Here is a 12063-nt window from a genome sequence, read left to right as displayed (position 1 = left end):
GAGGGATAGAAAGGATACATGAAAAACTAAAAAATAAAGATTCTCAAAAATTATATAGGTATAAAGAGATAATACTGCTATTACAGAATTTAAGGTTAAGAAGTTTTGAATTGAGTAATACAATTCTTGATTAAGTGTGTATACAATGGGGGTAAGGTATTGAAAAATTAAAAATTGATGATTACCATTACTAACTTGCTAACTGCTGATTGTGCTTCTGTAAACTTGCTTACGCTAGCACTGACCCTTCCTTCCTAGAAATGAGTTAAGAAGTTTCAGAGACCAGATGCCGGCCCCAGAACAAGGTCAGTGGTCATAGATAAAGAACAGACAGTACGTGTTCCTCAGTTCCCATTTAGAAATACCCCAGACAGGACCTTGAGATAACGACCACCTGGCAAGACCCCACGCTAAGCCAAATGTCAACCAATCATAGACCTGTAACCATGTAAACCCCCCTTAAACCAACCATGAGCCAATTGTTTTACAAAGAGTGTTACAAAATTTCCCGCTTGGCAAAGTGATTGTTGGCGTATATGGTGACCTTTAAATGGACCAATCATGGGATACTTTGTGTTAAGCATTAATCTTGTGGGTTTTTGCCTTTAAAAAGGCTTGTAACCGCTGCTCGGGGCTCTCTGACTGACCGGGGCAGAGAGTCCATTTGCGCAAACGTCAAATAAACTCCTTTTGCTTATTGCATCTCCCAGCCTGGATTCTGAGTTTCTGGGGTGCCCTCCCATTGATGAAAGTATCCTAGGGGATTAGGGTCTTTTGTTTGATGCATTGGCCAGGAACCAGGTGCCCCCAAACCCCAGATTCCAGGACCGGCAAGAGGTAAGATAGAGCTCTTGTCTTGTGTGTTTGTCACTTTCGTTTTGCGTTCTGGGATCCAAATCTGTATTTGGACTAGGGGGAAAAGCAGACATGCCCAGTACCCTAGTCCCGCCCTGGAGCCCTGCTCCAGGGTCCTCTGAATCTGTATTTGGGCCAGAGGGAAAAGCAGACGTGCCCAGTGCCCTGGTCCTGCCCTGGAGTGCTGCTCCAGGGTCGTCTCGAGGAAGGAAGAGATCCGAGTGTCTCTCTGTTCTCGGGAGTTAAGGCACGGCTGGCCACTCCCATCTGTAATTTCCTTCCTCATCTGTATTCACTTGGTTGCCGCGCGGCATCTGGTTCTGTCTGTCTCTGTTTAGTGTTAATCGTTTTTAATGTGTGTTTTGTATTCTCTATAGAGATGGGACAACAAGTGAGTCCCCTCCTAGGACACCCCGAGACCCTGTCCTAGTTCGTTTGAAAACAAAAACTGCTGGTTCTGTTTTTGTAACTTGCTTGTTTGTCAATTATGAAGCTGCCACTGACCACCTGCAAGTGGCCCCAGTTAGATCTCAGCCTTGGGCCTTGGTTCAGGGGGGTCTGAGCGTGGGGGAGAACCTGTCAGTCTGAGGGGACGGCTGCTAGGGGTTTTAGTTTTCCTTTGCCCCAAGATGACTGGGAATTCTCCTCTGCCTTGGAAGGCCCCTCAGTCAACGTCTGCAGGAATCTAAAAGAAAAATCCTCCGGAGGTGAGTAGGGGGTGTTGAGTCCCCTTGTAAGCGAATGGTGGTGAGATGTAGCCCCATTCACTGAGTCTTGATTTTGTCTTTGTGGCCACTTGTTTGTCTTGTTTACTTTAGTGTGTGTGTTTGTTTTATGTTTTCTGGGGTAGGGAAGTTCTGGGTGAGTGTGGCAGGCTCACTCAGCAGACTCTGGATTCAGCTTGCTGAGTGGGAGCAGCACAGGGTTCCGGTAGGAATGAACTTGGGCCCATTAGTCCCCAACTCAGCCTTCAGTTTTTGTCTATTTCTGTTTTAGAATTGGTACCAGTTTTAAATGTGGATCCTTGTTTTTTGTGTTTATCTGTATTTTTGTTATTTATTTATTTAAACATCTCTGGGAGAATAAAAGTTCCAGCTGGGCTAGTTTGGTTCCCTTCAAGCCTCAGGCTGCATTTTCTCCTTGTGGAGGCTGCCGGCAAGGAGGGTGTAGAAGGCTGTGTGCCTGGTTTGGACTTTTTCAGCTAGTCCTGACAATGTAACAATTTGTGAAGTGCTCTTGTCTAAAATTGGATTAAAAAAATCTGACTAGTTTAGTTTTAGGTGACCCCCTCCCCCAGCTCTCCTCCAACAGAAGGGATTCAAGAGACTAATTAGTGAATTGCCTTGCTAGACAAACAAGCTCTGGGAAAATAAAGCCCAACAAAGGTACCTAGTTTAAAAGAAATACTGTCTTAAATTTTTGTTTAAAAACTTTAAAAGGTGTACGTATGACTGATTTTGATTTTTTCGCGCTTTAAGATCTGTGTGAGTGTTTTTTGTGTGTCTGTGAACGTGTTCAAAGATAAGAATTGTCAGCATGCTGTAACAATTGGATGAGTTTAAATTTAAAAATTCAAAAGGTTAATCCTGAGAGTGTGTTTCTATTGATATCTGTCTAAAGGCCTGCAAAGGTAATTTAGGCATTGTTGGGATCATTACAGATAACATTCCTAAGCCATCTAGAAAGATGCTTTTGCAAACCAGAGTGTGACTGTTTTTTGTGTGTCTGTGAATGTGTTCAAAGATAAGAATTGTCAGCATGCTGTAACAATTGGGTGAGTTTAAATTTAAAAGTTCAAAAGGTTATGAGGTTTGGACATTAACAAAAATGTTTAAAAATTTTTCACATTGTTTTAAATGGCTCTTTAAAGTTTCTTTAACTTGCAAATTAGAAAATCTGGTATTTTAAAAAACTAATGTTTTAAATGCATAAGACTGTTTATACTGTAATCAAGTTATCTGGCTTAACAAAAATGCATTGGCTTTTTGGGATCTAGTTCCCTTGGCTAAAATTTGGGGATAAATATTAAAAATTTAAATATAAAGGTTAGTTTAACACCATCAAAGATATTACTTTTTCTGTCTGTCTAAAAACTGTGTATTTCATTCGAAAACCAAGAGATAAGAAAAGGGGAAAAACTTAGAAGCCAACAGAAGACCTATCTTTAGGGGTGAGGGGTGAACAAGCAGAAGTTCAGTTCAGCTGGACATGCATGGTGGGACAATCCCTGGGAATAGTCCACGCATGGTGAAAGAGGGCAAGCTGGCACAAACGCAGTTCATCTAAACCTAAAGAGTCAGATTGTGTGTGTGCCCATTCCATAGAAGTGGCTGAGTGGCCCATCTTTGTTCTCTCTTTTCCCTGCAGATAGACACTGAAAATATGATGGTTAAAATGAGTGATGTGATGATCTGATTAGTATTGCTAAAACTTCCCTTGCGTGTGTTAACATTAAAATTAGGAAGGCCTTAAAAAGAGGGTTAAAAAGTTATTTGTATAATGTGGCTTACTTTCAATTTTGTTCTGCAATTAGGATGTTTTTAAAAGTTATAAAGGTGTTAAGTCTAGCTTTTTGGTTCAGTTATGATGATTGTTATTTTCGCATTAAGGAAAAATTGTCATTTGAGTTTAAAAATCTTAATGTGTATCTGTTATAAAACAAGCAGCCAAGAGGTAATGAGTGACACTTGGCCTCAAGATTTCAAGGGATCTTTTCAAAATGCAAATAAAAACTGAGGTATACAATATTAAAAAGAAGATTAAAGGAGACTTAAAAAATAGGAAATGGATTTTTGGATATAAAGTTTAAATGTAAAATTGTTCTTAACATTGGCCTCAATGTACACAAAGAAAAAAGATTAGTATTATCAAAATGATTGCTATTCTAGTTTGCTCTTATAGGGTTTTTTTTTTTTTAATTTTCCAGCAAAGCCCAGAGCAAAGCACAGAGGATTCTTACAAGTTTGTTTGATGTAACTTTGACTCTTAATACGTTTCAGGTAAGAGCATGCTTAAAAGCTACTTCTATGTTGACAGCCTTGTTGCTTTTAATTGGAGTAAGGTGGCCTTTTATAAGACTCATTGATCTGCAAACTGGTTCAAAGCCAGCCCAGGCACAAAAAGGTCCCTGTGAGACTGTCACCTCTACTCAGCCAGCAGAGTGCTGAAAGAGCAAGCAGAGTTGCTTTGGGACTCATAGTGGCAGAGTACTAGCCTTGAACTGTACAGTTGAGGGACAGCACTCAGGCCCCGAGTTCAGGTCGAGCGACCAGCTAAAGGGAAATGCCAATGAGGCATTTATCCCAATGTGGAGAAGACACTCCTAGGACAAAAGCAATGGAGGAACATCTAGAGACAGTAAGCCACTGCTTGGATGGCAGAAATGTCAGATCCTAGAATCATTTCTGTGTGGCCCTTCAAAACTGGTCAGAACCAGGAGGTCATGGGAGATAGTTTGTAAGCATGCCTAATGTTCATGACTACCTTGTAAGGGACAGGAACTTGCCAGTCCTCTGTGATAGTAAAAAATTAATGTTATAAAATGTGGGGGATAGTTTAAATCTCAACCCCTTTATGTGCCAAAAGCTCTAATTGGCAGCTCTAATTGAGCTGACACTAGTTACATGAAGTTCATCTGCTCAGGAAAAATTTTGTAAACCTGAGAGTGTATTTCTATTGATATCTGTCTAAAGGCCTGCAAAGATAACTTAGGCATTGTTGGGATCATTAGAGATCACATCCCTAAGCCATCTAGAAAGATGATTTTGCAAACCAGAATGCTAAACAAGCTACATTGCTGTAGCCGGAGAAAAGGTCTGTGCAGTTGACAAAAGTTAAATATTGTTCTTAATGACATCTAACCCTGATAGCCTCTTTGTAAAATAGGCTAAGGTTATAGGTTCCTGGCTAAGTAAGATCAATGCCCCTGAAGTCAGCTTGAAGAAGTTACAGAAGATGGAACTTCGCCCTTCTACCCCCATTTTAAGATCAAGGGTCCATAGTCAGTTTTGAAAAAATGAGGCAAAATAGATAAAATAATTTTTTTTAAAAAGGCATAAAGAATAGTGTTAATAGTTGTCGGTGTGCAAGGTGTGGAGACTGCATCTGTCAGAGATGGCTACAAGACTAAGCCTTCTGAGCCTTCTGTGTCTATTTACAAAAATATCTGGTTAATAAAAAAGTTGTGATTTTGGTAAATTGTCCTGGACTATTGTTTAAAGATCTTAAAAACTAGCAGGATCAAAGTCTGCCAAGCCTATGCAATGTATCCTTAACCAGTCTGTGTAGGAATTTACAGCCCAGCATGAGGTATGACAGTCCCTTGGAGCCACTGAGAGACCCTACTGCTGCTGCTGCTGCTGTTGCATACCCTAATGGGTAAAGTTCGACGACGTCCTGACAACCACCTGGAGAAACTCCTTCCTGATTCCATGACCTGAGTCTGCTTCCTGGTTGACTGCTGCTAAATCTAAGATCTTGTGGGACATTCTTTTGGGTGATATCCAGAAACCCTCTCTTCCCACAGTGGATATTGGGGACAAGGATATCACTGGCTTGCTTGCCTTAGGTACTTCAGTGCATAGTGACTGGAAATCCACTCTATGGTCACAGCCTAGTTTGGCTCTGGTATGGTAATAACCTGAGTGTGTTATCAATGGAAGTAATACTCTTAGCCTTAAAATCTAGCAAGCTTCTCCAGCCCAGTGGTACCTTGAGGTTGTTCTGAGATAACTTGGTTTCACAAGCCACAGGAAAAATTGGGAAGTTTTAAACTGTAGCCACAAAGAAGCTCAAGGAATTGTAACAAAGAGGAGGGTAGTAAAGAGAGTTTTGAGAAAGGAATTGGGGAAAAAATGTCCTCTTTGGAGAAGAAAGGATTTAAAAAGTAAGGATTGTCTTTAAGACAAACCTCAGAAAGTTCAAGTATGTAGCAAATGGTAAAGAAAGCCTTGGAAAAGGAATTGGATAAATTTAAAAATTGTCTTTAAGACAAACCTCAGAAAGTTTAAGTATGTAGCAAATGGTAGGAGTATGTTGCAAATGGTATACTCAACAGATTGGTATCTTTTGTAAAAGAAAAAAAATCAGCACAGTCCATCTATTAGTTCTGAGATCTCAATACCAAGCACTCAGAAAAACTGACACCCCACACTAATTAAAATTAGTCGAGAGAAGAAGGGGGGAATGAAAGATAAAAAATTGCCCATTACCATTACTAACTTGCTAACTGCTGATTATGCTTCTGTAAACTTGCTTACGCTAGCACTGACCCTTCCTTCCCAGAAATGAGTTAAGAAGTTTCAGAGACCAGATGCCGGCCCCAGAACAAGGTCAGTGGTCATAGATAAAGAACAGACAGTACGTGTTCCTCAGTTCCCATTTAGAAATACCCCAGACAGGACCTTGAGATAACGACCACCTGGCAAGACCCCAAGCAAAGCCAAATGTCAACCAATCATAGGCCTGTAACCATGTAAACCCCCCTTAAACCAACCATGAGCCAAATGTTTTACAAAAAGTGTTACAAAATTTCCCGCTTGGCAAAGTGATTTTTGGCGTATATGGTGACCTTTAAATGGACCAATCATGGGATGCTTTGTGTTATGCTTTAATCATTTTTTTTTGCCTTTAAAAAGGCTTGTAACCGCTGCTCAGGGCTCTCTGACTGACCATGGCAGAGAGTCCGTTTGCGCAAACGTCAAATAAACTCCACTTGTTTATTGCATCTCCCGGCCTGGAGCCTGAGTTTCTGGGGTGCCCTCCCATTGATGAAAGTATCCTAGGGGACTATGGTCTTTCAGTCTAATATTTGATGACGGCATATATCTGAGGATGAGCAGAACAGCAATTAAGTCACACAAAAAAGAAGGAAACAGAAGAAAAATGAAAAGAATGAAAAAGAAAAAAAAAGGAAAAAAGGACCAAAAGGTCAGTAGAGATTTAAACAAAGCACACACACACACATATACACCTAAAATAAAAAATAGGAGGGGAGAAAAAAAGATTAATAGAAAACAATTTTTTAAAAAAACAAAAAAACAAAAAAGGTACAACAAAGAGCTCTTTTCTTTGGGGGTGGGCGCGGAGGGATTAGATGGGAAGATCCTGTATCTCCCTGTGTCTGTAACCAGTCTCTTGATGGAGTCTCTAATCTGCTTGTGTTTTTTTTTTTTTGCCTGTGGCTAGATTGTTTTCTTAAGTCAATTTGTTTGAGCAGGCAGAAAAATGCTCTGCTTTACCCAGGATTTTGTGATCCTCCTCCCAGGCTAGTTCAATGAGAGAGAGATCTGCTTTGAGTTTCACAAAAGAGGGAGATGGCTGTTTCCTCTAGTTTGAAGAAGTTGTGATGAGGCTAGGTTCTGGGTAGAAATGAGGCCTTTCAGCAAATTGTAGCTTTTCCCTGAGGGGTAGCTTCTGAGACACTCACAGAGCCCAGCCTGGAGCCATTCTCAGGGTTTATGTTTACTGAATTTTACTTGATTGTCTAGGCTGCTGTAGGGAGGGGCAGCCTCTGGCTCTGTTACCCAGTGAAGAACGTCACTCCCCTCATGGCAGAGCTTTGTCTGCTTGGGCTGGGTGACTTTTCCCAGGGAGGAGCTGAGCCTGGCAGGTCAGGTCAGGTACCTGTGACCTCCTAAATGACTCGTTTGTTTTTTTTTTCCAAGGCCTGAGTTGGAGCTAGCTCCTCAGCTGGGCCTTTTCAATATCAAATATGGAGACCTCCGGGGGTGAGTGCAGGTGAGTATGTCAGGATTCAATTCACCCTGGAGTCTTGGTGCCTGGGTTGTCTCTGGTCTGTGATCTGCAGGAAGAAGATACCTGCTACTTGTCAGCCCTTTCTGGTTTTAAGAAGAATCCTGTCACCTGCTGTTTCTGGCACCATTGTCCCAGACTCTGTGTTGTTCGTTTGGTGGCTAGGCTGCTGTCATTGCTGCCGCCACTGCAGCTGCAGCTAATGGCAAGTGCTCAGATATGTCTCCTTGCCTGTATTTTCCCTCTCTGGCCAAACTCTCTGTACTGTGATGGCACACTTAGTAATTCTCTGGCCTAGGACTCTTCACTGGAACACTACAACTATTTTCTATGTGAGAGCTTGTTTAGCCTCTAGCTCTTTCCTCCTGCAACCTCCCCTAAAGTAATCTGTTGTTGCCTTTTAAAAAACTGGTGCCAGTGGCTCATGCCGGTAATCATAACAACTCAGGTGGCTGAGATCTGATAATCGAGGATTAGTAACAGCCTTGGTAAGAAGGTCTGTGAGTCTATTATCTTATTAACTGGTTACCAAGAAACTAAAAGAGGCACTGTGGGCCAAACTAGTAGAGTGATAGCCTTGAGCACAAGAGAACAGAGATTTCAACCAGGCGCTCAGTTCAAGCTTCACATATTACAAAAAGTTAACAACAATTTGCCATCATTTGTAATCTCAGCATCCTCAACTAGTGGTTTATTTAAAGCCAAATTGCATCTCAGTGTGCACGTATTTAGGTGGGGGAACTAAACTTTTATTACAGTTAAAAGAAAAACAAATGAGCACAAGTGTACAGGTGGCTCACGCCTGTAATCCTACCTTCTCAGGAGGCTGAGAAATGAGGATGGTGTTTCAAAGCCAGCCCTGGGCAGAAAAGTTACCATGAGACTGCTATTTTCAATTAACCATTAAAAAACAAGAAATGGCACTATGGTTTAAACTTGTATGGTAGAGTGCTAACTTTGAGCAAAGAAGCTCTGGGACAGCACCCATGCCCAGTATTCAAGCCCCATGTCTAAAGGAAAAAATACAGAGTTCAGGGCTGGGAAGGTGGCTAAGTGGTAGAGTGCTTTCCTTGCATGTATGAGCCTTTGGGTTCAATTTCTCAGTACCACATAAGCAGAAAGTCCAGAAGTGGCACTTTGGTCCGAGTGGTATAGTGATATCCTTGAGGTGAAGAGCTAAGGGACAGTGCCCAGGCCCAGAGTTCAGGACCCATGATTGACAAAAGACAAACAAAAAAAGAGTTCAAATAATTAAATGATGTGTACAATAGAATATACACGAAAGATGAAAGATTAAATTAATAAATTAATAATTGAAATTATCAGCATTGTTTCAATTTTTAGGTGGTGAATGTAGCAGAAAAAGTGATAAGACATAATGATTCATTTCTAACAACTCTTCGATTTTTTAAACTCATTTACTACTTTTAAACAAAAGAAGTATGTAAATATCAATTTACGGAAAAACAAATTTGTACATGTATTTTAGCCTGAATTCCACATTTTATAATTTGCCTTTTAGTAAACAATCAGTATCTTTTCATATAAAATACCTGTAATAACTTTAATTAATACTTCACATCTTTCCAGTATTTGGTTAAATCAAAATTCCTCCCTTCCTTCTTTTCTTCATTCCATTCCTTCATATCCTTTCCTCCTTTCAATACTAGCAATTAAACTCAGGGCTTCATGTATTTTAGGTAGGTGCTCTACAAAGTGAGCTATACACCTGCTCTTTTCGCTTTAGTCACTTTTGTTTTTGTTGGTCATGTGACTTGAACTCTGCGCCTGGACACTGTCCCTGCATTCTTCAAATCAAGACGAGTGTTCTACTGTTTGAGCCACAGTGCCACTTCTGGTTTTCTAGTGGTTTATTGAGATAGGAGTCTCACACAATTTCCTGCCTAGATTGGCTTTGAACTGGGATCTTCAGATCTCAGCCTCCTGAGTAGCTAAGATTACAGGCATGAGCCACCTGAGCTCAGCTCTGCTTGAGCCATTTTTATGACAGGGTTTTCTGTTTATGACCAGGCCCGCATGGATCACAAGCCCTCAATGACAGGGAGGGTTGTGTGTAGCAAGTCAGATACAGTGGGGAAACAACTTTCTCTGTCCATCACAGGGAGAATTTTGGAGGATTGTATTAGAAATTTCTAGAAGTGGGTTGTGAGCAGCATCCTGCTTCCAGGAGTCTCTTCCCACTTCCCAACATTCTAGTCTTGCCAGAAAGGGTCTATGGTAGAAAGCTCAGGATGGAGAGGGCAGACTCTCATTTTCCTTGTCAACAATTTGCCAACAGCATCGATTGTTCCGTCTTAACTATTTGGATGGACTTCTACCATGATGATTTTTGAGCACAAGAAACTTGACATCCTAAAAAAACTTACAAAGTATGACAAGCTCAACATGCCCTCTTCAGAATTGCTGTCCTGCTTACATATCCTTCTGGACCAGCTGGAGCAAAGCATGACCCATGAGACCAAGAAAAAGAGTAAGTAGTACTTGTTTAGATGCCTTAGAGCTTGTGAGTAGGGATGGAACCTAGGTCTCAAGGGATGGGCCTGCTTGTCCAAGAGCCCTTTGTACTACCCAGCTTGGCAAAATGTCCTTTTATGGATGTTCTATGCCTAGTAATGTCTGTTCCCGTTTTAAAAGAACTTGGACATAACCACTCATTAGAAACACCCTACCTTCTCATCAGTGTTCAGTCCAAACTCAAGTTCTACAGCTTCTCCTATTAAATCCTCATAGAAGTTTAGTCACACTTTAACTTCTAGAGTCTACTCTAAGATTCCTGTACCTATTTCCATTCTTATGTTTCTGTCAATGTAGAGAACTTCCTGCTGAACTACAGATAAAAAACCCATCTGTGATGTCGCCTATGGTGACTGATGGAGATTGGGAGCCAAAACTGGACTCTAGAAAGCATGTGAACATAGAGGCTTTTTCAATGTGTAGAAAGGCTCAAGTAGGTTTTGAGTCCTGTGGACATCCCACTGGTTCTGAACGCCACATGTGATGTAGGTGTACATGCACATACCACCAAGGAAGATGATCCAGCATGTCTTCCATTGATGTTCACAATTCACCTAGATCACATCCAAACCAGTAAAAAAGTATTGGTTTTGGAGTGCAGGGTAAATATATGCTAATGGAAAATGACCCCAGTCTAAGTTCAGGAAAACCAATGTTAGGTTCAAAGTCTAGATTCAGTTGAGGAAAGGGAATCTGTCCTCACAGATTATCCAGACCAATCTGTCCTGCTGCTGGAGATCCAATTTCCAATTGAGAAATAAGAATCTGTCCCTCCCTAGACTCAGGAAGAAAATACTGCCTTTAATGAGGAAGTAGATCCCTTTGAGGAGTCTGAGGCAGAATATGTGTCTGAAGGCAACTTAGAAGACAATCCAGATTTAGAGATTGCTTCCCCTCTTCTTTAGAAAATCTTTATATTTCTTTTTGGTCCTGATTGTTGTAAAATGATCATTCTACTTATTTTTTTTTAATTTAATTTAATTTTATTTGAGAACATACTGTACAGAGGGGTTACAATTACATGGGCAGGATAATGCATACATTACTTACCAAGCATTGCAGCCTACTCCTTTGTTTACCCTTCACCTCCCTTCCCAGCCTCCCCCCTACCCCCCACACAATCATACCCTCCTCCCCCCCACACCGACATTGTAAAGCTGGTTTTGACATGACATTTTGTACTTCTCATTGTTGCAACAGGTACACCTGAATCCTTAAACGACTTGTTTGTCACCATCTCCTCCACATGTTATACTGACATCAAATATAGTGAAAGTGGGGGTTGCACTGTGGGGGAGGGACATACAAAGCAACAAAGAAATAATCTTATAAATGCGTTAGAAACACATGCATGAAAGAAACGAAAACATTAAAATACATATTTAAGGGTTCATTTTCCTAACATCACATTATCTGACCTTTTCCGCTTGACTCATACCTATACTAGATATTGCAAATAAGGGAAACCATGGGACCTAAGTTGTTTTGATTTGCATTTCTTTTATGGCTAGGGATGTTGAACATTTCTTCATGTGTCTATTGGCCATCCTTCTTTCTTCTTCAGAGAAGCTTCTCTTTAAGTCTTTCGCCCACTTATTTATTGGGCAGTTGTTTCTTTGAGGATTTGTTGTTGGGTGGTTTAATTTTTTGAGTTCCAAGTATATTTTAGATATGAGACCCTTGTCCGTTGTATGGCTAGTAAAAATCTTCTCCCAATCGGTGGGCTTTCTATTGATCTTGCTAGCTATGTCATTCAGAAAATTATAAGGGAATATTTCTCAAGACTTTATGCTAATAAGTTTGAGAACTTGACAGAAATGGACCTTTTCCTAGCAAATATTGACATGCCAAAACTAAACCAAGATGAGTTAAACCAGCTTAACAGGCCCATATCAAGCATTGAAATAGAAACAGCAATAA

The 12063-nt window shown here is 40.7% G+C and overlaps 1 long non-coding RNA gene across 1 annotated transcript; it reads left to right on the top strand.

Annotated features, from left to right (window-relative positions):
- The first annotated feature begins 1480 nt into the window (after nucleotides 1–1480).
- Nucleotides 1481–6042, top strand: LOC138841674 (uncharacterized). Its single transcript, XR_011376476.1, has 3 exons — nucleotides 1481–1562; nucleotides 3782–3854; nucleotides 5134–6042. It is a non-coding gene; the product is annotated as an uncharacterized lncRNA (long non-coding RNA).
- The last annotated feature ends 6021 nt before the right edge of the window (nucleotides 6043–12063 follow it).

Source organism: Dipodomys merriami, unplaced genomic scaffold (assembly GCF_024711535.1).
Source record: "Dipodomys merriami isolate MVZ:Mamm:240054 unplaced genomic scaffold, mDipMer1.0.p SCAF_327, whole genome shotgun sequence".
Classification (NCBI taxonomy): domain Eukaryota; kingdom Metazoa; phylum Chordata; class Mammalia; order Rodentia; family Heteromyidae; genus Dipodomys; species Dipodomys merriami.
The sequence above is the reverse complement of the archived record's forward strand: the minus strand, read 5'-3'. Positions and strand labels throughout refer to the sequence as shown.